Source organism: Odontesthes bonariensis, chromosome 1 (genome assembly GCF_027942865.1).
Source record: "Odontesthes bonariensis isolate fOdoBon6 chromosome 1, fOdoBon6.hap1, whole genome shotgun sequence".
Taxonomy (NCBI): Eukaryota; Metazoa; Chordata; class Actinopteri; order Atheriniformes; family Atherinopsidae; genus Odontesthes; species Odontesthes bonariensis.
The window spans coordinates 23,013,307-23,037,896 of NC_134506.1; the positions used below are offsets into that span (position 1 = coordinate 23,013,307).

The window sequence follows — 24,590 nt, forward strand, 5'->3', positions numbered from 1 at the left end:
GCCTAAGATACGCTCTTGACTCAGGGGTCAACACATAAATGCATGCTACTGTTCGAGACACATGTATGCAATCCTACATGTGCTGTCACACACAACAATAAGAGGAATGGCACTGTCCAGCAGAGAGCAAGCAACAATCTTTGCAACAGGAGATTCACATAAAGATAAATATCTAACAAACAAAACACTAGGACAAGGTCTGCCAGTGGTCTGCATTAAACATCTTACGCTTGTGGAAAAATACCTCATTATCTAATCAGGTTTTGGAATATACAAAAAGGGCAAAGCTATGAGTTCCCCTTTTCTTGAAATACAATCTGATCTTGCCTGTAAGAGCACAATTAGTGAACAGCGTGACCTCTCCAGGTTACCACTCCACTTGAGACATGCTCAGTGGTTCACTCTAATGACCAAAATGCTTTGTGAATCAGCTAGCATTGTGATCCTTCGTCTGCTCTGCCTATCGAAACTAAAACCACCGCTGAGATGGAGATGAGTTTTCTTTTCTTTGCCATTATAAAGCTCTCATCAATGCTGTGCTCGGGGGTTGTAGTGCTCCGGCTGTTCAAAGTGCTGTTTAAAGAAAGCAGAGCTGGTGTGTAACTAGGCCTGATCAGCATCGGCTGTGGTCCTGGCTGTTGGTAGCAGTTCTAGATACAAGTGTGAATGCTCTGAATCACTATGTTAGTGTCTTCTGGTGGTGTGTAGGTTGATCATCTCTTTAGTTTCCAGCTCAGTCCTCTCCTGCCAGCCACCCCTGACAGCAGGAGACTGCAGCTGCAGATGAAACATAACACATAGAATAGTTGCAATCACATCATTCTTCCTTGTCACAGAAACAGATGATCAAACACGCATGGTTAAAAACTTAAATGTGCATGTACATAAATATATGTTCATCCTTTTGTGTTTGATATTTGAGCTTTATTGAGTATCCCAGGTTAAACAGAACTGCCTGCCTGTCTACTGCAAAAACTTGTTTTTATTCCATACATCTTCCTAAAGATGTTTCCTTTATCTGACTCTAGATTCTAAGGTTGACCTCAGCAATCACAATCTGAAAGTGCATCAGCTATAGCCTAATGATTATGTTTCTGAGGGAAAGAACCAATATTTGAACCTAGAAGAAAAATGGACAACATATATCTGGGCCAAGACCTCAAATGTGGATACATTTAAAATAACTAAAAGCTAGCTCTGCCGTATCAGGCTGGTGGCTTTAATGTCGCAATGTCTCTGTCAATAAAGCTTAAAGCTGCCGTCGGCAACTTTTTTTTAGTCATATTAGCTTGAACTATCATGGGATTCTGAAAGGAGAATATTAAATAGGCTGTTTAGGAAAAATCCCGAATTCTGTAGCTCCCTCTAAAGCCTGTAATCGTGCTCGCAAAAATCGAGCGCTCCCGGCTGTTTTTAACCAATCACGTTAGGTTTATTATTGATCTATTATCTGAGCAGAACAGTCACCAACCACGTCTTCCATGCTGAGCGTGAGTCTGCCCCCAGCTTGTGTGCGTGCACACTGGTGTGAACTCACGTGCACAACCTCGTCCACAGAGGGGGAGGGACCTGAAAGTTGTATCAGTTCGAATTTTCCGACTTTAGACTCGGAATTTAGAAAACCTGCCGATGGCAGCTTTAAGGAGCAAATTTTGTTTTTATCCCAGGATGTATTGACCTTTCTCCCAGGACTCTCCTTGTCACTTTAATTTTCCCATGCTGTCAACTCATTCAGAAATCTGATGTCAGTACTTTGGTCCAAAGATATTCTTTTTCATCTTTGTCTGAGCCAATCAGTCTGATGCAAACCCCTGAAATGAACATAATGCCTGCCTGTACATCATCACGGCGATACCGAATGGTGGATGGTTAGTCGATTCTAAAGTATTTCACTTTCTAAAGTCTTTTATCTGATATAAAATATGAAAAAAGGAAAAAGGAAACATTGGTGATATTTGTGGCTATGCTTTTTAGATCTACTTTGCACTGCTGCAGCTGAACCACTACAGCTTCCCATGGTCCTCAAGCTACAGAGAGAGAGGGTGAATGGCTGTCAGTTTCACACCTCTGTCTTTCTCTCCCATAATCAGCCTTCTCATCTCATGTAGCTTCATGGGTGCTGAAGCGCCATGTAGGACTAAGTTTCACTGCCACATTCCATCTCAACTCTGTGGCGGATTTAAACACAAGTGGGCAGATGAAAGATACCGCTTATATGCATGAAAGAGATCAAATTGGCATTAAGGAGATTAATTTCAGATGGTAATTGAAAAAAACTTTTCATCAGATTTTTGTAACTTTCTAAAAGATGTCAAATGTGGTGCGATTTAATTTGCTAACAGATGAATGGTTGGTAAATTGTAGTGCTTCAGGCTTGTGTTCTTTGGCTGGTGTTAAATAATATATTTTCAAATTCCATGACTTGTGAAGATCTGAATCATTTTTCTCAGCTTCCTCTGGGGTTAAAAAAAAAAAGACTAGTTTGGAAACATAAATTCAGACTAATTCAATAGTGAGCTTGACTGGCGGGTGACAGTGAGTTGTGCATAAATGGTTGCAGCTTGGCTTCAACTGAAAGATAAGATAGGAAGGACAATCCCCCTTCAGAGTTGACAAAGAACCTCTGGAAATCACACAGTTCAACACGCCGATGAGTTCAAACCATGAGGCTTACCATACTGTCAGGTACTGTTGGACACTAAAAGAAAAACCTTGACAAGCTTGTTTTCTTGTCACAAAAAAAGTGTAAATGCACTATGTTCTGGTTTCTTCTTGATCAGTAATAGCTGGAGTTATCTGAGAAGATGTTTTTAAACTATGCTCTTTATTTTCTAGTACCTACACTGAACAATACAGCAATAAATTGTTTCATACAGGATATTTTTCTTAGATAGTTTTGTCTTAATTATGAAAGTAAAATAATGAGAGACAAAGGAGAAACTAAATAAATTAAACTTGTGTCAACTTATCTCAGTTTATGACTCGATGCAAATATTTAATGGCATTGTTTGACTTGGCTGTGAGCTTAGTTTAGACTTTTCAGAAGTAACTGATTCTTTTTTTCTCTGTTTTTTTTCTCCAAACATCTTGACCTGTTGCTGATGTTGCTTGACCTGTTTCTACTGCACGAGACATGCTTTAGTTTAACAACACAGCTCTCTAGAAAGGGTGTAGTGATGACATAATGTATGTGAAAATTTCAGTCAAAAAACTATTGAAATTATATGAAAACTTTAACTATTTTATCAACATTAGGTCGTTATCGAGAATCAACCACAGAAAACAATGGTGGAGTGATACAAAGGTTTGGATGGCTCCAAAGCCAACACAGCGATGATTAATGACATTGAAGATGATGAGATTTAAATCCTGATAAGATTCAGGCAGATAAAACATGCACAACCAAATAAATGGTGTGTTTACAGAGCAGCACGTGGAGACACTTACATCAATCAATCTATTGAAGGTTTTTAATAGGCTCTAAATGACTAGAGACTGCTGGGCAGCAAACCTTCTCTCTGCTTCTGCTTCAAGTATAAAGCTATGGGCTGCGCTAAAAAAAAACTAAATTGTGTCCATTAAATGGCCTTGCCAAAAGGCGTCCTATAACAAATCATCTAGGGGTATTCTCATAAACGATACATGACACTATCCATGCTATTTATTACATTTGACCACCTTTTAGTCTTGTTGTGTGATAGTGTGGTTTACTTAACACAGTGATTGTTAAATAGGAGCAAAAATGTGTTAATTTTCCTACAGAAGGTCAGTGGTTCCACCTTTAAAGCTGAATGGGGTAAACACTTACCTCCCAAGTCTCGCCGATGTGCCAGAACATGATATGCATGGCTTAACTTCTTTGTACTGTTTCCTTTAAAAGAAGTGAAGGGGAGAGGAGCTAGATTTCATGTCATCTGTTGTGTTCATGCTTCTAGGGGTAAAGTGTCAACAACTGAGTAAAAAAGTTGTATCTATAAGGCAAGCTGTAACATTGAATGAGAGTTGGACTGGAGTCACAGAAGTGTGTATGCACTTGTGTTGCCTATGAGAATGTAAAGTTAGTTCACAGATGTAGAAGAGTTAAAAGAACAATTCCCTCACAACATGCTGTGTCATGGACTTTGACTGTATACGCATGTATCAGGAGCTGCTGGTGGTGAAGGATACTGTGGGAAAAGCCCAGAGCGCTTCCAATGCTCACCTCCCTCCTCCATTGACAAGCGAGGTGCAGCAACAGCTAATCGATAGCTAGTGAATTCCCTGTGCACCCCCTTCGCCAGTCTAATCAATATTCCTGGCAATTAGAATCCTCTATCTGCATGGCTGTAGGGACCTTGGGGTGGCTTGCCAGCCCACAAACACCCAATTTAGTCCTCAGCCTATCACTTAATTACTAAATCTTCCCTAATGCCTATTGGCAGGTAGCGGGCGTACTCACAGCAGTCCCAGTAGCTGAGTGAACATGAGACCTTTGGCAAGGTGCTGGTTAAGTTGCTCCTGTCCTACTTCAGCTGGCCAGTTAAACATCTGATTGCACAAGAGGGCCCTGACCTGAAATGATCCGCCTATTGAGCGATAGGCCCACACACCTACATGGATGCTGTTGAATGGGAGAAGAAACACAAGACACCGTGGTGAAAAATCTAAACAAAAACATATTGCAATGATTTTCAAATCTCATAAACTAGTTTTTTTTTTCACTGTTTAACACAGAAAACATATCCATTGTACGATGGCAGCAACACATCTAAAAAAAAAAAAAAGTTGTGAGAGCACCATGATTACCACTGCGTAGCAGTGTAACTCTGACTTTTATCAACAGTCCATGGACATCTTGGAACTGAGATGTTCAAGTCGTCAGTTCCACTGACACAAATGCATCCAGAGATACAGGCTTTTGAACTGAATGCTGTTAAAAACCTGGAAGATCTCTCTCCTCTGGAGATACGGAGTCCATGATTTCCATGAAAAAATCATACCAAATTTGAATTATTCTGACAACAAAACAGTTTTACACTTTGCCTCAGTCCATTTTAGTCCAGAGAAGACTGTGTGGTGTTTCTGCATTATGGTCACATATGGCATCTTTTTTTAGCATGATAGAGGTTTAACTTGCATTTGTGGATGGCACGGCAAACTGTGTTCACAGACAATGATTTCTGGAATAGTTTCTGGCCCCATACAGTGATTTCCATGATAGAATCAAGCCTATTCTTTTAATGCAGTGCCGCCTCAGGGCCAAAAGTTCAAAAGCGTCCAACACTGGTTTTCAGCTGTGCACTTGGCACAGAGATGCCTCCAGATTCTCAGAATCTTTTGATGACATTATATACTATAGGGTCAGTTTTTTTGTAAATAGTGGAACCTCTGACTGTCTTTAGAGACTCTGCGTCTCTAAGGTGCTCTTTATGCCCAATCATGTTACTGACCTGTTGCCAGTAAACGTAATTATTTGTTACATGTTCCTCCATCTGTATCACTGACTTTTCAGCCTTTTGTTGCCTCTGTCCCCGCTTTGAGACACGTTGATGCCATCAATTCAAGAAAGAGATGTTGTTTTTCATGCAATAGTAAAATTGCGCAGTTTCTACTTTCATATGTTTTTCATGTTCTGTCGTGAATAAAAGATTTGTTTGAAATTTGTATATTGGTGTGTTATGTTTTTACATTTTAGAAATCATCCCTACTTTTTTGGAACTGGGATTGTACCTGTAGCTTGCAGTTGATGCTCTGGGGCTACACAACACAGGCAACCTCTGTCAGTTGCTCTTTTCAACTAGTCAAGCTAGTTCCTCGCCTGTTATCTCCACAAAAACTCAATCTAAATCTAAAAATGGAATGTGCAGAAACAAATGTATCACCCATGAGTGTTTAGAAAGTATTCAAGCAACAGTTTTACAAAAACCCACTGAGAGGTACAGCATACCTTTGTTTAAATATATGTACTTATCCTGACTTTTCATTTTTGTCTGAAACTGAGAATTAAAAACTTACTTGTGTTTATTTTTTGCATTGCTTTTCAATTTGCTCTTGATATAAAGAGTCAGAGGGTCTTTTGTCCTTTTGTTTTTGCATTTTCTGTAGATTGGATGAATTAGCCAAATGAATGTATCACCCAAAAAGAGGGGACTGAAACTGATATAGCATTTTCTTACAGGTGAGGTGCTGAGGCAGCTGCCACATCACCATCCCTATGAATGTCTCAACATATCAAAGCCAGGAAAGCGTGAGCTGACACAAAAGTGACTTGCTTCTTTTATTCCAATCTTGCTAACTAGTAGAATTTAAATATTCATTAAATAATCTCTGTTTAAACTTTTAGTAATTAGTCATTTGATAGCTTTCACACCATATTAGACACAGAGACACACATGTGAGAGTGGTGGTAAAGCAACAACAACTGAAGAAGACTCAAAACGTTACAATTCCATCTACCAGAGGAAGAATGACAGTAAGTGTAGGACATATACATCATGTGTCACATTGAACCTTGACCCACAAACACACCATTTTGAAGCATTGCAATTTTCACACAAACAACTTAGAAGTCTATAACAAGAATTTCAAGCTCAGTTAGAGAGACCATAGGTAAAGTACTCTGTCGGGCAAGAGGGCACAATGCTGGGTCACTACATATTGTAGTTATGGAATAATGTCAACAGGCTGTATGCTACTGGGAGCTTTGCCCTCTCATCCACTCACTACTTCTGTGTTTTCAACAGATCTATCTCTGCTTGATACTGAAGTCCATCGACTACACTTGTATGGAGGTTAGTGTGTTGCAGTGTAAGTGTGTGAGTTAATTGATTAATTAATTTGTAGGGGAGACTCTAGCTGGTACCGGCTTCAGCGGCTACATGCCCTCTTATAGTGGTTTGGCTGTGAGCAGCCTGCAGGCCTCGCTCCATTGTTGTAACCCTTTGCTCCAGAGCTGTTATTTCCAGCTGACTAAATTGGCCCCTAACAGGATCTGTGCTTCCTGAAGGCTGAACAGCTCTAGAAAAGACAGAGAGCACCCAGAAAGGAAACATATGCAACTGCATATTTCTATGTTTGTATATTTTATCCCTATAGGGATAAAAAGCTTCAGTTGATGCAGTTGATTTTGAGCACATGGCAGTCTTGGTGCCAGCCATTTTTGAGCTGACACCTCCACATGATGAACATTCTACTCCTGGATACTATGGGCACACTGCTGGGGGAAAGCCTGTTGAAGCGTGGATATACACAGGCACACACAGTCACACACACAAGGCATTGTCACTTTCCTGTCACACAGTCATGAAAATGCCCTGAGGTGAAGTAAGGATAGGTGCCCTGAGCTTTACATATTCTCTTGAAGGACAGAGCGCAGAGGCACCAGCCTTCTTCCACCCTCAAGCTATGTGCACACCTGCTGCACTGCACTCACTCAACTGCATGGCCTTAATTTGGTATTTCCACAAAGATGACATATGTATCAGGCAGAGCAGGAAATGTCCTGGGTCGGGAGGGAACGGCTTCCTGACAGGTGTCACCTCCAATCTGCACAGGCCTGCCTCAGATGTGTTAACTATTCAATTAACCATCACATCACACTGAGGGGGTGCCAGCACCTAATTACCTATGAGACCTTGGCTGTGAATGGAGTGAAATATCTGCATGTGTGTGTGGCTGACAGGTCACACATCATGTTACTGTTAAGAGTTCTTCTCACTCTGAACTACCGTGACATTCACATAGAAATTGTGGGTTTGTGACTCTGTGTGTGTGTGGGACAGTTAAAGAGACACATCGTGTTCCCTTCCATCCTCACTCACACCTCTGACCCAACCTACATCCTCGTCTCAGTGCCAACCAGATCCAGCAAGAACAGTCTTAGTGATCCGAGTAAAATATGAGCAGAAACATTAAATGAAAATAAAAACAGTATCATTTAGCAGTGTTTTCAAAATTACTCCTGCCGTGGAGCTTCTTCATCTTGCACCATTAAAATAATGAGGTGTCACTGTGCCCTGCTTCCATAGTTCCAATGTTGACACCCATCAAGACAAATCTATATTTCATGGCCACTTGCAGATGTATAAATAGCCAAATGAGGTGCACTAACCATCTATAAAATGGCACTAAAAGGTTGCCAGAATATGGCGAGTGTCATGAACCAGTTGCTTAGGTAATCAATCTGGGGTGAGAAGAGAAGACAGGAAGGAAGAGGAGAGGAGTGGGCTGCATTGTGAGGCTCAGAGGAAAGGCACAAGGCGCCGCAACAAGCAGGGCACTAAATCACATCTCTGCAGCACGATCTCCCTACTGACACACAGCCACTTCAGCTGACACGGGGCTTGCTCGACAGCCTGATGGATCACCACACTACACTCCATTAAAGGCAAACGGGCACGACGAGCACTGACATAACAAACAATTAGTCACTCCTGTGGTTATGGACTTAACATGCAGAGGACCATGCCCAGCGATGGGCACCCTTTCTTGGGCATTAATGAGTATCAAGTCACCACATCTTTTATCTAAAAAGAAAAAAAAAAAGCCAACACTGTTTTAACAGCTACTGTTTCGCAATTATGGCAATAATATTTACAGTTGTTCGGAATTATCTAAGTACAATTAGATATTTGAATTGCTCTGAGAAAAATATTTCGACAAATTAATAAACAGACCTTTCTCTGGGGATTGTGGTCACTAACAACACTGACATCAATCTCTTTTTCAATAGTGTCCAAAATAGATATTTATTGAAAGGTCCACAAAAGGCAGCTCGTGGTCTTTCGCATCCTCCCACAGCAACTTGATGTTGCTGTCCACTAAGTTCATGCGCTCCGTGAAAGCCTCAACTTCTTGAATTTTCATCTTGACCGAGGTGTCGTCCACATATTGGAACATATCTGATATCCAAACTGGGCCTTTGTCAAATCAGCAAAGACAATTGGACCAAACCACACTGTTAGAGAAGCTAAGAAGAACAGCCGCAAACATATTGTAATTCCATATGGGGCAGGAGTCTCTGAGAAACTTTGAAGGATCATCCCCAATCGTGACATTCCAGTGCACTTCAAACCCAAGAACACCCTCAGACAGAAACTGGTTCACACCCAAGGAAAAAAACCCCAAACACAAACTGAGCGGTGTCCTGTATGTAGTACATATATAGGAGAGACCAAAGAACAGCTCCACAAGCACGTGGCACAACATAGGAGAGCCAGCTCTTCAGGTCCAGACCCAGCAGTGCACCTACATCTCAAGGAAAAGGGACACTCATTTGAGGACAATAATGTACACATTCTGGGCAGAGAAGACAGATGGTTTGAGAGGGGAGTCAAGTAAGCCATCAATGTTCAACTGGAAAAAACATCTTTGAACAGAGTAGGTGGTCTCAGGTATTGCCTTTCCAGCACTTACAATACAGCATTGTCCCTCCGTCCCAGGTAGTTTCACAACCATTCACACCTTGGATTCTGTGACCAAAACTCACCCTTTCAGGCAGGTAAATAATTCATAGGTTATAATGACTCAAACAACATTAACGTTAGTCAGGGGGTTCTGTGACACATGTGACTGGAACAACGCTCTCTGCTTATAAGCTGATACTTCCCACCATCTACTTTAGAACTGAACAAGCCTTTTGTATGAGAGGTGAAACATCTTCAAGATCCAAGCAGAAGTCCATTTGCCCTTATTTAAGCTCTTATGGTCATTTCAGAAGGTGGAGTAACCTGCTCCCTGCTCTCTGAAATAGTACAAATACTTGACAACTCTTTGAGCACGTTATTGCGGTATGAGAAAGTAAACCGTAAAGAGGCTAGACAATGCACCAAACTGGTAGAAAACCAAAAACACAGGAGAGAACAAGGTGACCAAAAACACAGATCCTGACAAGAAGTTCAAAGTTTTGCAATCCAAGATAACCTGAGACAATATCAGAAATTCAGGAGGCTAATCCTGCAATGTGACATCTGCTATGTCTTACATCTCCTATTCAGCTAATAGCATATCATAGAGTAATGCCATGACCAGTGTGATGCTGTCGCCATTGTGTGAAAACAATAATAACCTGAGCACTGTAGCTGGATGCCAAATTAGACAAACGGAACTACTGGAATTCACTCAGAGGTAAATCTGGTTAATTTGTGGCAGCAGACCACTCAAAAAAAATGCAGCAGGAAAGGAATTAGAGGAGGAATTGCTTGCTATTCAGCAGATATTATAGTCATACGTCACACGACATTGGACTAGAAGCCTTGTTCTTGAATTGCAGTTTCGGTCCCTGGCTATGTAAAACGTGCTTGAATAGACAGAGACCCTGCAAAGGCTACACAAGAAAGTAGATCCCTTCAGGGCCTTTGTTTGACCATGCCTGATGATTGTAATGGTCTTTAGAGCAAAGATGGCCACGGACAAATTTCTGACAGTTTCAGAGATTAGTAGTATGATCATCCTGTATTGTGACTGATACTACAAGCTATGTCTATAAACATAACCAATGGAAATATAGCATGATGTGATGGGAGTGATGTGTTGATCAATGCTACACTGGTGCTGCATTTTTGGAAACCAAAACAAATCTTAACAGTGCAGATGGGAGTCAAACAAGATAAACTTGTGGCAACTTGTGGACATAAAACAAAGAGCAGCAGGAATTTTGTCTAGAAGATGTGTTCTCCAGCTTGGAGCAGCATAGAAAGAAACTGTGGATGAACTGCAGCTTCCAGTGAAAAGCAAACCAGCGAACATATTAACACATACCTAAGTAAACAGGAAAGTTATTTTCCAGTCTGTTAGCTCATTAAACCTACTTTATGTTAGTTAGTCTGTGTTGCTATTCACAATCCTAGCCTCTTACGTTTCACCAGGTATCGCCACGGTGCAGTCTGCACACATCCAACATGTCACAGCCAAGTTGATTCAATGATTGTCGCTCAGTGTGCCTTGCAGTCAGCTTATGTATAAGATAGCTACAACTGCACAGTATATAGCTGCCAAAGGGCCAAGGCAGATGTTACATGGTGGCATTGATTTGGGCTTCATCCTTTCCTCAAACACCAACTTTTAATCTTAACTGATGTATTGACCCTGCTTTGAGTAGTCTCTCTAATCCCACAACTGCTTCTTCTTCTTGCTACCTCTTCAAAAAGTCAAGCTAATTCGGAGTAGGGGCTGATTTTACATTGCAAAGAAACACACCTGGTCATCCTTAAGTCAGAAGGCTGCTGGAACTATTTCCAGCTCGACGAGATAGTATATCAAAGGGTGCTGAGGCAAGATACCAATGCCCTCCAATGCAATTCTCACATATATGCCACTTTGGATAAAAGTGTCTGCTCAAATTAATGTAATCTGGTTCTTGACAAAGAAATCTAAAAAAAAAGCTTAAAAAAGTCATTTTCATAACTATATTACGTTTTTTTTAAGGGTAAGGCTATTTGCACCCCTGGTACAATTAGCACTGTATGCTGATTGTACCCTGGTGCAAATAGCAGTGAATGCTATTCGTACCCCGGTACACTCAGCAATGTGTTCTATTGATACCCCGTCTGGTGCAAATAGAAGTGTATGCTATTTGTACCCCGGTGCAATTAGAAGTGTATGCTATTTACACCCCTGTGGATTTACACTGGCATATTGATCGCATAATTCAATTTTAATGGGAATGCCTCTTTTATGATACTCGCATTCTCATTTACAGAGCTATGATCTACTTATTATAAGACATTTTTTACATGACTATGTCTCCCGTATGGAGGATTACGTCGCTATCCATTAGGCCAGAGATGTCCTCAGCTAACAGTTAAGAAAGACATCTATATTTCAATTTAAAAAGATATTAGTGCCATCAGAATTCTTCGCTTTCTGATGAAGAAAAAACGAATGTCCGCAATGGCCTTTGTGCTCACGTGCAAGGTGTTTTTGGTGGTAATTCACGGGGTGTGAAGAATCACAGATCTATAAAGAACCTTCTTTATAGATCAGTGGTGTGAATAGTGTAAGGCTATTGTACCAGGGGTGCTAATAGACATTCAGAATAATGTATGCTATTTATAGCAAAGTGTGCTATTTACACCCTTGTGCACTAGCTAATTGTTGCAATCAAAACTTCCGTTTGAGAACTGAATTGTTTTTCAAATTGCGCGCCTTCTCTGCAGAGACGTTGGTATGCGCACTATCACTTCTCAGGCTGCGGCTACACGAAAACGTTTTTCACTGTAAACGATACTTTTTCTTATCGTTTCGCTGTCGCGGCCACACGGAGCCGGCGTTCCCACTACCCCAAAACGATAGTTTTTGAAAACGGGTTCCAGAGTGGGAAAGTTTGAAAACGGCCTCGTTTCGTTTCCATTGTTACAGCTAAAACGTTTTTGCGTCAGTCACACGTTGACGCTGTGAGCCAATTTTAACACTTCTCTATTGTCTCACAGCGTGGCGTGACACAGTGGCGTGTGTACTGCATCGTTTCATCGTTTTCGTCTGGACAGCAGCGCGTTTCTGTGTGGTCGCAAGAATTTTCGTACCCGTTTTCAAAAAAAACCTCGTTTCGTTTAGCGCCAAAACGCATCGGGCAAGAATCGAACCAGGGATTCCTGCAGCTTAACCCAAATCGCTTACCATTACGCTGGTTGATTCTATAACACATTTGTGGTGTACAGGTAATTTTATAGTTAAAATGGCTGAACGTCATGATCGCGAAATTTCTAAAAACTAACAAACTGACGGTTGTAATGTGTTCACTGAACATCGATTATGAAAATAAAACACAATGTTTCCATCTAGTTTTTAATTGGAACAGATATTAGTGCCGAAACCTAGCAGTATTCTTCACTTTCTGATGACGAAAAAACGGATGTCCACCATGTTTTTTGTGCAAGCCAGCAGCTTTTATTTTGGTGTTACGTCACGGGGTGTGAATAGCTCAGCTGTGTGGCCAATGCTATTTGTACCAGGGGTGCAAATAGACACTCCGTTTTTTTAAACAGCAATATCTTATTTTGTTTCAGTATTTTTTTCTACTTTTATAGGAGGGTGTACAGAGTTAAGACTTAGATGGAAATAATTACAGGCTACAAGCTGTCATATTGAGAAAACAGATCATTTTAAAATCTAAAAGCACAGAGGAACTTTCAGACAGAGTAAACCGACAGTTACTTCAGACCCAGGATTTGATATCTATGAGTGCATTAATGTTAAGTGAACAATTCAACTAATAATTCTACAAACGATTACAAACATACAGCTTAAAGTTTGTAACTTACATGAGACACAACTGACTAACTGTCTGTGCCATGGAAAAACAGCTTGTGGATCGGTGTAATCACAAGGTTTTGTAACACTAATCAAAGTCTGGCATGAAAGGATGTTAGTAAGATTCTCTTACGCGTTGCATTCTTGCAGGAAGAATTGGAGTTGTGTCTGTTTGATAAACTGGATTTATGACTGAGGAGAAAAATGAATGCTAAAAGAAGTGTGTAAGGATGGTCTCCCCACACTTCAATTACTGATGGCGGTGAGCTCCCCTTCAGACCTTTAGCCACCTCCAACTCCTCCACTACTGGTGTCCACTGGGCGCTGACACCCATTATCTATCATACACACCTCTCTCAGCATGACTTTCCACTTTAGTCCATCAGTGCTCTAGGGTGACCCCCCCTTCATTTGTCCTGCCACAAGCTTGTGTTCGCGCACAGACTCACACGGTAGATGAATGTGATGCATGAAAACTGGTGATGCGTGTATATGCATGAGAGAGAAGTACTGCAGGTGCACAATCACACACAAAGTCTCAGTCTCTCGCACATTTACACAAAAGCACATAAATCAATTCAACTAGCCACTTATCAAAAGATCAATTCATCCTTTTCACAGACTGAACCACTGAGTCCAAGGCCTTTCTACAACACAACATCTCTATCCCGAATCTACTTCCCATCCTCTGGCGGCTTCTCTGTAAGTCAGGCATGATGGCCTGTGTTCTTTTCACTGTCAAGCATTTACTCACAAAGTCCTCTACTGTGTGGCAGCTATGACAACAATCAGTGAAAATTAGCTGCAATACTTAGAGACGTCGTCTTTCTGATAAAAGAGGCAGATTGCATGCAATGGTCTATCAGTCTCCTGCAAGATGCAAAATACCACCTCACACAGCAAGTCACCCAGCTTTTCAATTGTGGGTGCATGCCCAGAATTGGCATCAAACACTAGGTGCTTCGTCTTATCTATCACCCAAACCAGCTTCACCATCCTTGCAACCACCCACCTAATCATGAGCATAAAATCTTACAAACTGAAAGAGCAGTTTTAGTTCTTTTAGGCAGAAATTTGATGGGCAAATTGTTGATATTAATGTGCTAGTAGCACACTCCAATGAAACAGGGAATATGGTACTGTTTTTGTGAAATCATTTTTCTTACTCATCTAATGTGTGAATATCAGATACGTCAGCTACAGCTCATAGACAGCAGGAGATTTGTATGATGGAGAATATGCTTCACTAGGTGTGCAAGTGAAAAAAAAAAACTGCTCTTGACTTAGGGAGACAGAAGCTTGTTGTTACATGAGATGTGTGAGTAAAAGACTCCAACATGAGCATTACTCATTGGCCTTAATCTTTAAGACGCCACTTAAGTATTCTGGTGCATCATCTGCTCCTAGCTTTTAATAAGAACATAAGCATACTTGTATACATATCAGCCTGAGTTCCATTGGGAGAGAGATAGCTGCGTAGCATCTGCGTCCCCAGACTGTCTCTTAACATCCTGCATATATTGCTTTTGAATCAAAGTCACTTGGATGGAAAACAGAGGCCTACTTTAATTAGCTGGCATACTAAAAAAATACATATTTCTCTGCAGTCTGCTTCAGAAATAGGTTGCTGTCTTTGTGTTTTTCTGCCTCAATCCTTTGCAATCACTGCATGCCCTCCATATAAAAACAGCTGAGCTATCATGGACCTCTTATTTTTGCAGGGTCCAAAGGTATCTGGAGCTCAGTACCTGTACAATTTTCGGTAAGACCACCACTAACGTGACAGAACTAGCAATGGGGCTGTACATGTAAGTCTGTGGCGTACTCTAGCAAATATGTATTTTCATGTGAGCAGGTGGTTGGATAAAATGCAAGCTCCAGTGGGGATTCAGGGAGAGACAGATGTGTACCTACCATCTTCATACAGCTCCACTGGCACTTTAATGACACCAGCTCTAGTGTACATTAGATTATTAGACTCCAGAGTACAATATCCCAGACTGGATAATATTGTTTTTCCTCTGGCTGATGATGCATTACAAAAATAAGGAATGGTGTAACAGATGTCTCTTGGGGTAAAAATAATAAATCACACAGACTTGCAACATGGTTGAGAAAAATGCTCCCACAAACACCCCCACATCCGTAAAACACTTCGGTGATTCATTTACTTTTTTCATTCCTGCTGAGCAGAGAGCTAGGAGAGGAGGAAATATGAGAGAGAAATGGGGAAAAAGCAATTAGTTTGCATTTAACTTGCAAACATCATTAAGGCATTGGTGCTAATTGTGTTGTTTTAAATCGGGCAAAATCTGATAATGAGTTCATTAGTGAGTCACTGCAATGATGACTCCCAGGGTTTAGAAAGATGGGAGGACAAATACAGATAGACAAAAGTGTCTGTGTGTGAGAGAGAAAGTATGGTGAGATGCAGGAAAAAGTGAATGCGCTAAGGCTGAATCACCATTTAGATACAAAGATAACCACACACAAAAATGATACACTACCAAGGGCTGAACAAGATAAACAGAATAATATCAGCAAAACAGACATGGCTAAAGAGGTGTGTGTGCGGATCTGCTGATGAAAGTGTTTGTGTATGTGTCTTCTGTCGAACAGGATGGGACCGAAGGAGAAGAGAAGAGGTCTAATCCTTTATATGGCAGCTCACTGCATGGCTGCATACGTTACTGCATATATTACTGCATCAATCAGTGCTAAGCTGCAGTGTAATTTTCTGACTCCCCATTTCTCTGCCTACCCCATCATAAAGACAACACCCTATGGCTATTTCTGATGAGATTCAGAGCTGAAGAGAGGGGAAGGGGGTGAGGAGGCGGAAGGGTGTTTATGAAGCAACCACCTCCTCTCCCCTCCCTTCTCTTCCCCTCTCCCCCTTTCTCCTCTATCCAGCCTCCTGATTAATTTTCAACTAGATTGCTTGGCCAGCAGTACTATTAGCATAAAATTTCCATGGATTAAACCCACCTATAAATCCCTTTCATCAAGCAGCTTGTCAAACACAAAATTTCAGATCTCATTTTGTTTCTAATATAATTTTCATATTGTGGCCGTGATGGGGAGAGGGATTAGGATCTATACCGTGAACAGAGTGAGACTACTGCTGACAGTGGGGATAAGGAAAGGACTCTTATTTCAAAAATAAACAGTCATTAATCAAAATTAAAAAGAATGCTGGGTCTGAAATTAGATTCTGTAATAAAGTGACGACGATATAGGCACATGTGTGCAGGCGAATGTTAGTATACACTGGGTCTAACAGCCAAGGTCAGCGGTGATGGGTGTATGGGTGGGAGTCTTGACCTGAACTCTGGGACAAAAAAAAAAAAAAAAAAAAGTGTGCTCTGTCATCTTCTGCTGCTCTGTGTTAGTGTTGCACATTTGCTTTTATAGCGCCACACAAAGCACCACCACCTCCACAATTGCATAAAATGCCTTTCAATGAGCCTCTGTTTGAATGCAACCACATTTATTAATTGTTGATTACAAAAAAGTGCAGCACTGTCAATGCTCCCTTCACCACAGCCCCATACAGTAACATTAATTATGAAAAATAAGGAAGGAGAGCAGTGAGGGGCTTTACTTAATAGGTATACAGAATCAATGCAATTTAATCAATCTGAGCTAATTAGAAAATATATATTGCAAAACAATCAAGAAGCATAAACAAGATTAAAAAAAATGAACTGCACAAATAGAAGCGGGCTCGAATTAAATGATACAAATTGTCATTCTATGGCTGTGCTCTGTTTGCTGACAACTTGATGAAAAGTGCCTGACCAGCCTCATGAGACCTACTCCACAGATCTACTTCACATGTACAAAGGTATTTATTTAAAACAGCACATTGATTTAAAACTATCCTTGTCCAGGCAAGCATTCTGGCAACACTCCAACAATAATCCTGGTCTACAGTAGCCCACATGAGAATGCATATCATATGAAAATTAAATTATGCTTGCTGTGCATGCAGCGTTATAGGCAGGAAGCAGAGGATTGGTTGCGGAGCTGAGATCGACAAGACTATAGACTGTAAATGAAAGGCTGATGTGGCCATCCTTGATTGTGGACTACCATTTTGAAGACTTTCATTCAGTCATTTGCACGTCACCATCTTTGGTTTTTGAAAGTGGAAGTGAGGTGAAAAGGATAAATCTGAGAACCTGAGAGCACTTTGCATAACCGTTCAATACAGGCTATTGCACTTGTCTCTCAGTCAAAGCTGCCCTGATCTTCATAATACATAATCTTAAGCCTTGATCCAATTTCCAACAAGGGAATTACATAAAAAAAAAAAAAATCACAACATGCAATTTCCGCTGAATCGGTGCATTTGAATATGGGAGTGCACAGGGAAATTCTAAAGCCAGACTCAAGTGACTATAAAAGTAACAGTAACTTCTATATTTTTCAAATCTCTCAGCCGTGCTGGTTGCAGATTGGGTTGGACAGATGTTTAGTGACTGAAAAGACCCAGCAGCAAATGTGGGTATCATAATTTATCAGAATCTGTCTTTTTTTGGAAGCAAACAGAGTTTCTGAATATGTTCATGTCACAATGTTTTTTTTTTAGTTAGTCCATCGTCATCAACCTCAAACAACATTTGCATTGAGACAAAATTCTGGAAATCAAAAAAAAAAAAAAAAAGGATCCGATGCACACTTTATCTGTGGTACATCTGTACAGAGCTTGTCCTGCCAGATAGCTGATTCATCACAAGTTTGACCATTTTAAGTGAACTGTTTTCATTTTAAAGCTACTTACACATTTGTTTTAAAAGGATTGAATGACATGAGAAAAGGGTCTTGCGTCCTTATGGAAAGGATTTCTTGATTACACAGTTCTCAATAGCTCAGTGCAGCATTTTACACTGTATTGTTATGTTAAAAGGCAAAATAACGATCTGGGCTCATTTGTGCCAAGCAAAGGAGTAAAACATACACGATAATAAGTACTGCATAAGTGTATGTGTGAATGGGCCTATGAGAAAAACAAAGTAAATTTTGTTTTTTAGAACCAAGATGAGGTTGAAAGGTACAATACCGTATACTGGAAGTATTTAGTTTAATAACACTGCTAAACAGAATACACACACTTGTTAAACACCAACGAGCAGACATACTGAGTTAGAAATTAGCTGGGGAATACAAGAAAGCATTAAGCAGCTAAAGAGGCCGATGTGTTCTTCAAACGTTGGTACAAAACAGAGAATGAACATTAGACCTAAATTCACCAGGTGGCTATAAACACATCTTCAAGTGAATACTGTTGCTCAGTTTCTGAAAAAGTAAGTGTTTGTCAACAGGTTCACCGTATTGATTAGAACATAATAAATGTTGTAAGATTGTAAATATGGATGTACATAACGCAGGGTTTGAGCTACTTAAGAAATAATAAGAACGGCAAGATGTTTTATATAGAAGCAGATGCATTAAAAATAATTGACAGAACCGAAGGATGCGCACACAATGATTTGAGAAACACACTCTGAACTTAACTTTGTTTCCATGAAAGATCCACAGGGTACCTGAAAAGAGTCCACCTTGGAAACAATCTCTTGCTGAAATCAAAAATCACTATTCATAAACCATCTGCAACCTTCAGTCTGCCCACTGATTTAATTTGGTCAGCCAAGTCCCAAAATAATATAAAAAAGTTGAGGTGCAGCTTCCAATCTTACTCTGGATGCTGGTAGTCTGCTAAATCACATCTAGTTAGTGGAACATTCATTTCCAACTGTAACGTTTGCTTACACTTGCACTGACCATGAAGTAAGCTTATAATTATCTTATAAATAAAAGAAAAAAATGATAAATTTTAACATGGTGGAGGGCTAGTTTCAGACAAAATTTACCTTTGGGAACCCAGAGACAAAGAAGATAGAAGTCAGGCACACGTTCAAATACATTTATGCATGAGATCTGAATGAGATTACTGTACCTTTCATGCTGAGTTGCAGACTAATTCTAAAATCAGTTTCTGACCAGTTTGGCAGCCTCTCACCTCCATCTGATGGATTAGCAGACTCCTGCACTGCCAACCACACAATGTGAAAAAAGGAGAGACATAAAGATAGGCTGTCAAAATGGAGGTAAGATCAGTCAATGAGATGATGGCTGCACACTTACACCAACAGATCTGGTTTTCTTTTCACACCAATACTAATTATAATTCATTGTCCACAAGGAGTTTTTTTTTTTTTTTTTTTTACAAAGGACTTAAGTCTGTGCTGTAGATACACAAACACGCGTATCTGCTTGCCAGCACACAGAAACACACTTATTTGGTGTTCTGTGATTCGTTATCACTTATCGTGAATAATTATTGCATGTTTGTGCAAGTGTGAAATTGAACAAAATCCCAGTCCATATAATTACAGAAAACACAGTGATCACACATTAATACAGGGAGGCCAGAAGAGCATTAAGACATGGATATAACTGAAGGCAACCGCAGCCGAATATATTCTTTCTATCTATCTGAATGTGACCAACCTGAAGGGTTCTTTCTAAGATTTTATTTGCCCACCTAATACTGCGCATTACTTTTGTTCAGCTGAGGCTCTCATACCGTTGTTTTTCTGAAGCTTTTACTTTCAGCTTTCACTTGTCCTTCCATTTTTCTGTCTGCTTTTGTAAGAATGACTTCCTCTGGTGAGTCCAAGGGAAAATCATACAGAGCAATTACAAACAAGCCTGATGTGCAATCCCCTCCTTTCCCTTTGTGTAGGGTGGGGACAGAGTCAGGCCAAGTGCCCTTCAGCAAAAATGAATTTTCCAATTTCAGTTAGTTCTTCCATGAATAAATAAACAAATGAATAATTGAAAGGAGCAACATAAATAAATAACATCACAAACATTTCGCCAGTACTCGTAAGTATTCTGCAGATAACTTGGGCTCCATGCTAATGATAAAAAACAGCACATGTAGCAGGTTGAGATGCATTATTCACCACCCTGTTTTAACCAAAAATAAAATAAATAAAAATATCTCAAGGAACTCAAAACATCCTCTCAGCACTGAAGTGACAGGTCTGTCTCATTTACAACACACAAGGACACAACAGGAAAAACAAATAACTGACCAGTCACATGCTAAGGGGAATAAATAAAAAAGCAAGAAGCTAGCAGATATTGATGGGATCTCTAAAACTTTATGTGATGTCATTAAAAGGAAAAAAAACTTCAAACTAGTAAGAAAGAAACAAAGTTTTTTTAAAGTCGAGCAAGAGACCTGGTAACAGGATTGAATTCTCATCCCGAACATATAAGAAAACAATGAAACACACAAAAATCAAAGTTTGTCTGGGTTGGGTCAATGTTAATATAAACAAAGAGAATCACAACTTCATCGGACGATCTGGGTTGATGATTTCTAGCATGAATGGCTCTGTGCTTGCTTGGAATTTTAAATCCAAACAGAACAACACAAATCACTGGTGAGGCTCAGCAAATTCTTGTGGTTTTTTTTTTGCCTATGTTCAAAGATGAGGTACCTATATGGGATGCATGCAACACACGGATGGCATAGCCAGGTAGGGTGGTAAGATGGGACTGAAGCAAATGTCACTGACAGGGTAAACACTCTGTCGCAGCAGTGTGACGCAGGCTTTAGAAAGCCTAACCAGAAGTGGTGGTATCTTGAATCAAACTAAATATTTGGATTTAAACCACCAACTAATTTTCTTCATATTTACTAATATCAGATGCTGAGTATCAGGGTTCAGTGGTGATGTATTAGTTTAACAGAACTCTCAATGCAGGGTATTTCATTTTTGGAACATTTGCAGGCATCTTTTGTCACAAAAAAAACTTGTGAATAGACTTCATGATGACATTTTGTTGCAAAGGAGCCAGTGCCAGCTCTACAGGAACATGTTTCCATTTCCGATCTGTTGACAACCCTTGACAGAATTTGAAATATCTACTAAAGTCTACAGAGGAAGACATGGCAGCTTCACAATAAACACTCGTCTTTTCCTTATTTGGTTCCTTATACAGATCAGCTAAGTTTAATTTTTCAGTACGTCAACATCCTCTGTCAGCACTACCTGTGGCAGGCTTTTTCTGGTGACACTAGGCTTAAATTTCCTGGTGACCACTGTAACATTGTGCGTGTGTGTGTGTCGAAAAATACCGTAATAATAAAACAAAATGAGAATTACATATTTCAGGTCTGGTAACAAAAGCAGACAACAAGAGAATCTAAATCTTCAGATCCCTGCTCATGCCTCCTTCTGTCAAAATGAATGTCCTACTCTACAGAAGCAGTGGTAAAGGTGGTGATTATGTGCAAGCAATATTGAACAAGGAGTTAAACAATGATTACTAATCTCATTGTATTAGAGTAAAGAACAGCACATCAGCAAACATGGTGGTAAGTCGCCCTTTGTCCTCAGTGTGGCTTATTTCTACAAAGCTCATTAAAGGCTACTGTTAACATGCTTCCTAAGCACAAACTGTTAATTAAAAACACAAGGCTAATATGCATTTTAACACCATGCTGTTGAACACTATGGAAAAAAAAAATCTAATTTTCTTTGTGGTTCTGCTGATTGCAGTCTGAAGCAGTGCTGAAGTTAATTAGAATGCTGTGATCTGATGTGATGAAGGGGTGACCACGCTGCGTGCTACTACCAGCTCCCCTCCCTCTACTCCACAACTGCAATCACCCCAAGTTTGCTCATCATTACTGCATTACCATCTCATCCAAGGTTCCACCCTGCTTGTCCTGCAGATATGAGCAACCAGGCTTAGGCTACTTCAGGCAGGTGATGTTGTTTTATCATTATTTATTTTTATTCTACAACCCTGCAGCTCCCACGACACTTATCAGAACTATCCCAGAAGAGTGAAGCGAAAACATATTGCGTAATCATGGTCAGTCAATGTGTAAACTATAAGAGAAGATCTATTTATGTATACCATACCATACCTGACTGAAAAGAATAAGAGATTCTAGAGTATGTGGTGAAAGATTTTTAAGAATCTTCTCCCCAAATTGCGCAACAAACTACTATAGCTGACCATAGCTGCCCTCGAGTCACAGTGTGCTCCTGTGAAGTTAAAACAACAAGCCTGTAAGAGCTCTGATAAGTTTTCAATGAAAGACACTCAAAGGGGCGGAGATGCGTGTGTGTGTGTGCCCATGTGTGTTTTTATGAAGTGACAAACTCTCACAGTGACAGGATCAGCCCATAAAAGTCCATGCAAAAGAAATGAACGAGTGTTTGCTGGGTGTGAAAATATACTGCAGCACGCACCTCTGCAGACCCTTCTATTAATCAACCTGTCCGCACTTTGTTTTGAGAGTAATCTCGTCCAACCACCAGAGAAGCACTCAGCAGTAAGTGGCGCTTGGCTGTGCTTTGAAGGCCGTGGTTTATTGCCATCCCAAAGCACAGCAAGACTGCGCTGTAAAAACACATCATCTCGGTGCTCAACACTTGCTTTTGGTTACACACCTCACACACAGCAGTGTTGAACAGGCCTGAACCGTTCGTGGACAAAGTTTTGCTATCAGAATTGAGCTATTTTTTACACACAAACTCTGGACATGTCGTTGTTGCCTTTTCATGCATGCACAACTCAGACATTAGCTTTCTCACATACAGCTTCTCCAGGTAATGACCCTTTAGTAAGCCAAGTTCAAATCCTCATTCCATATCTCACTCCATGTATTACCCTCATACAGACACAAAGAAATTTACAAATGGCAGCAAAGCAGGTTGACATCCAGGGTTGAAAAGTGTTAATATGCGAATCTATCATGGCAAGGTCAGCCATCCACCCAGTTCAGAATGGTCATGTCTTTTTAAAACATACAGAATTAATTTAACTGACTTGAGCTCAGTGTGTGATTCTTTGTGTCGGAGGCTCGCTTGTGGGCAAAATCTAAGGTCAGACCCTGCTCCTCAGCTGGCATTCTTTAAATCACTTAATTTCTTTGTGTGCTCTGAAAACCTGGGCACATGGGGATGATACATTTGCAAACCCCCCATGAGTACCCTTTATCATCACTGAGTTTGAGGTACATTGATAAGATAATGTGGTTCATGACAGATGCACTTTCTGACTTTTCACAATTCATGCGTTCCCACCGCCCCTCCAGACGAACTTTACAAGGTTTATCCTGGTTTTCATCCACGTCTGAGAGTCACAGGCATAGTCTCTGACCACTCCTGCAAGTTGCCTCCTCAACTACAGTGAAAGTTGATTTACATATTAAATTTTTTAAATTGCACAGAGAAATTAGAGTGATGGTAAATAAAGTGCTGACATATTGAAGGTGATGGTGGCGTTTGAGTGAGCAGTGGTGGAATAAGGTCTGCGTACAGGATGGAGGGCTGAGATGAGGCTCAAATGTCTTTACACGGGAGCTTGCTGAATATTTTTTCAAACCAGAACCTCTCCCAACGACTCACTGTGATAAGGAGATTTAGCTAAACTGGTTCGGAGACATTGGTGAGCTTCTATAGTAAACACCATGCAATACTGAGCTGGCATTTAAAGCGAAATCAGATTTCAAGCTGTAAAAAGTGAATCACATGTGGGAATGTAATGCAGGTCCAGGTCAGTGACTGCTCTTAAATTGGTGACCTCCTGTCTTTCACGTCCTGAAGAGAGGACATTATTTTTGACCATCGTCTACACACTGAAAAGGTATGAGTGAATGCAACATTCATCCTTCAAAAGCTCAGAGATTGAATGTTTTCTTCTTGTACGAGTGATGAAAAGAGCTTCCGACCCACGTCTTATGGGTAGTGTATGGGGCACAGCTGCAGCTCTTCTCAAGATAGACTTTTTTTTCCTCTCAAAAGGCAAAGGTCAGTGGGTAACGGCATGAAGGCCTTCAGCGTTCCGGCAATCAAAGGACATAGTGAACTAAATTCAAAGGTACACATTTGTAGTAATATGTAGTGGTAAAGCCTTCAATCTATACTGAGAAAAAGTCACATGTTTGTATGTGTATTCATACGCGTGTGTCTTTGGTCAAAAGAATGGCAACTAACCTTTCACTGCAGCTCTTGAATCTTGTCTATCCCCACCTAGCTCAAAAATATGTGCTTTGTTCTGCCTCTCTACCTCTTCCTGCTGAACACACTGACAGGAAATACAGAGCAGAGGTGAGGCGTACAAAGGATTGAAGCCGTCTGTTTTTAAAGGTGTCAGCACACCTAACTTTTGCATAATACATATCACACCTCGGTGATGATCCATTAGCAGGTTACAGCAAGAGAGCTGAGCAATAAGCTGACGAGACACGGCTCTGGAAGACATATGAAGGCAAATGCATCACACACAAATACACAGAGTATCCTCCACTTTTAGTGTCAGATGAG

General features: G+C 40.5%; 1 long non-coding RNA gene across 1 annotated transcript in view; it reads right to left on the minus strand.

The window, feature by feature from the left end:
* The window catches only part of LOC142384783 (uncharacterized), a 33,418-nt gene extending 9,142 nt beyond the window's left edge, over positions 1 to 24,276 (minus strand). The window contains exons 1-2 of the long non-coding RNA XR_012770115.1: positions 24,261 to 24,276; positions 19,190 to 19,277 (exon numbers count right to left, since the gene is read on the minus strand). This is a non-coding gene — a long non-coding RNA (uncharacterized LOC142384783). The remainder of the gene's footprint in view (positions 1 to 19,189; positions 19,278 to 24,260) is intronic.
* Between the last annotated feature and the right edge of the window lie 314 nt (positions 24,277 to 24,590).